Consider the following 3932-nt stretch of genomic DNA (forward strand, 5'->3'; position numbering starts at 1 on the left):
GCAGCATGTAGTCACTCGTGTGTGCCAGGCTGCCCAGAGGTAAGGACAAGCTGTCCTCTGTGGGAGGCGTATCGTCTGCATCCTCCGTATACCCCCAGCCATGCACCAGTGATGGGCCAGAGCTGCGTTGGATGCCACCCCGCTGTGAATATGCTTCATCCCCATCCTCCTCATCCTCCAGTAGTGGGCCCTGGCTGGCCAAATTTGTACCTGGCCTCTGCTGTTGCAAAAATCCTCTTTCTGAGCCACTTCTAAAAGACTGGCCTGAAAGTGTTAGAGATGACCCCTCTCCCTCCTCCTCGTCCTGGGCCACATCCTCTTCCATCATCACCCTAAGTGTTTTCTCAAGGAAACATAGAAGTGGTATTGTAACGCTGATAATGGCATCATCGCCACTGGCCATTTTGGTGGAGTACTCGAAACAGCGCAACAAGGCACACATGGAGGCCCAGTCATTGGTGGTGAAGTGGTGCTGTTCCGCAGTGCGACTCACCCATGCGTGCTGCAGCTGAAACTCCACTATGGCCTGCTGCTGCTCGCACAGTCTCTCCAGCATGTGCAAGGTGGAGTTCCACCTGGTGGGCATGTCGCATATGAGGCAGTGAGCGGGAAGGCCAAAGTTACGCTGTAGAGCAGACAGCCGAGCGGCGGCAGGATGAGAACGCCGGAAGCGCGCACAGACAGCCTGCACTTTACGCAGCAGCTCTGGCATGTCGGGGTAGTTGTGAATGAATTTATGCACCACCAAATTCAGCAAATGCGCCAGGCAAGGGATGTGCGTAAAACCGGCTAGTCCCAGAGCTGCAACGAGATTTCGCCCATTATCGCACACCACCAGGCCGGGCTTGAGGCCCACTGGCAGCAACCACTCATCGGTCTGTTGTTCTATACCCAGCTACAACTCCTGCGCGGTGTGGGGCCTGTCCCCCAAACACATCAGTTTCAGAACGGCCTGCTGACGTTTACCCCTTGCTGTGCTGAAGTTGGTGGTGAAGGTCTGTCACTGACCGGATGAGGAGGTGGTAGAAGAGGAGGAGGAAGCCGAGTAGGAAGAGGAGGCAAAGAATGATGCCCAGCGATCCTTGGCGGCGGAAGAACGTGCGCCAAACAGCTCTCCGCCTGGGGCCTAGCCACCACTACATTTACCCAGTGTGCAGTTAGGGAGATATAGCGTCCCTGGCCGTGCTTACTGGTCCACCTATCTGTGGTTAGGTGGACCTTGCCACAGATGTCGTTGTGTAGTGCACACTTGATTTTATCCGATACTTGGTTGTGAAGGGAGGGCATGGCTCTCCTGGAGAAGTAGTGGCGGCTGGGAAGGACGTACTGTGGAACAGCAAGCGACATGAGCTGTTTGAAGCTGTCCATCTCCACCAGCCTGAATGACAGCAGTTTAGAAATGCTGGCATTCAGGGCCAGGGTTCAAGGGTGGCTAGGTGGGAATTTACGCTTTGTCTCAAAGGTTTGTGAGATAGAGAGCTGAACGCTTCCGTGTGACATGGTGGAGATGCTTGGTGACGGAGGTGGTGTTGTTGGTGGCACATCCTCTGTTTGCTGGGCAGCAGGTGCTAAAGTTCCGCCAGAGGCGGAGGAAGAGGCCGAGGCAGCATAAGAAGAGGGCGCAGGAGGGTCCTGAGCCCTTTCTTGGTTTTGAAGGTGCTGGATCCACTGTCGGCCACCCAATTGACTAGCACCTGTACTTGCTCAGGCCTTACCATCCTTAGAACGGCATTAGGCCCGACCAAATATCGCTGTAGATTCTGGCGGCTACTGGGACCTGATGTAGTAGGTTCAGAAGGACGTGTAGCTGTGGCAGAATGGCCATGTCCTCTCCCTGCACCAGATTCTCCACCAACACCATCACCATGACCATGACCGCGTCCCTTATTAGATGTTTGCCTCATAGTTAGCTTTCACTAAGCAAAGTAAAAAGTGGTTAAGTCTGTTAAAAATAATTAACCGCCAATAAAAACCCTGATGTAGGGTATTGCACTCAATATTTTTTTTTTAACTCTATATGACAGCGGTATTTGTGGCCTAAATTTCACAGTCACTTATGCAAGTCTAATCCCAAATGTGCAGTATATCAGAGTTTTTTTTAACCCCAGTAAGCAAAAAGCCGTATTTCTGGTGCACTATCATTGCATAAAATGGCTGCCGATCATGTATTGATATTGACTAGCTGAAGAAAAAAAAATCGTTTTCAGTAGTAGTTGGTTCAGGGCAGGCTTAAAAAAATTCTGCACTGCATCCACAAAACACATTTGCTGTAGATCGCTGAGTAAAGAAGCAGTTCTGAATCTTCATAAGATTTCTCCCTACACTAATCCGAGCACAGTGACTCCAGCTTAAATAGAGGCTGGGTCACATGCTGCAGTTGGCTATCACAGCCATGCCAATATTAGGCATGGCTGTGATGGCCTTTTGGGGCAAGTAGTATGATGCTTGTTGATTGGCTGCTTTGCAGCCTTTCAAAAAGCGCCATAAAAATCGGCAAACACCGAACCTGAACCCGAACTTTTACGTAAATGTTCGGGTTCGGGTCAGGGTGCCGAAAACTCTAAAGTTTGGTACCAGCCCAAACTTTACAGTTCGGGTTCGCTCAACTCTAGCCCCTACAGTCGCCGAAAAAATAAAAAAACTATGGCTTTCAGAATATGGAGACACTAAAACATTCATTTTTTTCAAAAATGCTTTATTATGTAAAACTGAAACAAACAACCAAAGAGAGTAGTCATATTTGGTATTGTCGCGTCTGTAACAACCTGCTAACTAACTAACTAACCTGTCAGCTAAACATTTTAAATAACAAAAAATAAAAATGGTGCCAAAACAACAATTTTTTTTACCTTGCCTCACAAAAAGTGTAATATAGAGCAAAAAAATCATATGTATCCTAAAATAGTACCAACAAAACTGCCACCTTATCCCCATAGTTTTCAAAACATTGGGTCTTTTTTGGGAGTTTTTACTCTAGGGGTGCATTAGGGGGTCTTCAAATGTGACATGGCAGCTTAGAGTTATCCTAGTGAAATCTGCCTTCCAAAAACCATATGGTGTTCTTTTCCTTCTGCACTCTGCCGTGTGCCCATACAGCAGTTTACGACCACATATGGGGTGTTTCTGTAAACTACAATCAGGGCAATAAATATTGAGTTTTATTTGGCTGTTAACCCCGGCTTTGTTACTAGAAAATATGGATTAAAATGGAAAATCTGCCAAAAAAGAGAACCTCTGGAATTTCATCTATATTTTACTTTTATTCGTGCGGAACATCTAATGTGTTGACAAAGTTTGTGAAATCAGTTTTTGAATACCTTTAGGGGTGGTTTCTTTTATGTAAGCCTCACAAAGTGACTTCAGAGCTGAACTGGTTCTTAAAAAGAGGGTTTTGGAAATTTTCTGAAAAATGTCAAGATTGGCTTCTAAACTTCTAAGCCTTCTAATGTCCCAAAAAAAGAAAATGTAATTTACAAAATAATCCAAACATGAATTAGACATATGGTAAATGTAAAGTAATAACTATTTTAGGGGGTATCACGATCGACTTTAAAAACAGAGAAATAGAAATTTAGAAAATTGCAAATTTTTCCAAATTTTTGGTAATTTTTTTTTTTTTTTTATAAATAAGAATGAAATATTTGGACTCAAATTCACCACTGTCATGAAGTACAATATTTGACGAGAAAACCGTCTCAGAATGGCTTGGATATGTAAAAGCGTTTTAAATTTATCACCACATAAAATGACATGTTAGATTTGCAAAAAAAAATGGCCTGGTCCTTAAAAGGTTTCTCTGGGAATTTTTTATTTTTTTTAAATAGTTACTTATTGTTTTATTATAAATATATTCCCAAATACCTTGTATTCGTTATAATGGCTTATTTTGTCTAGGGAGCAATCATCAGGAGAAATAAAATGGCAGCCGTCCT

The sequence above is a fragment of the Bufo gargarizans genome, chromosome 6 (genome assembly GCF_014858855.1).
Source record: "Bufo gargarizans isolate SCDJY-AF-19 chromosome 6, ASM1485885v1, whole genome shotgun sequence".
Lineage (NCBI taxonomy): Eukaryota > Metazoa > Chordata > Amphibia > Anura > Bufonidae > Bufo > Bufo gargarizans.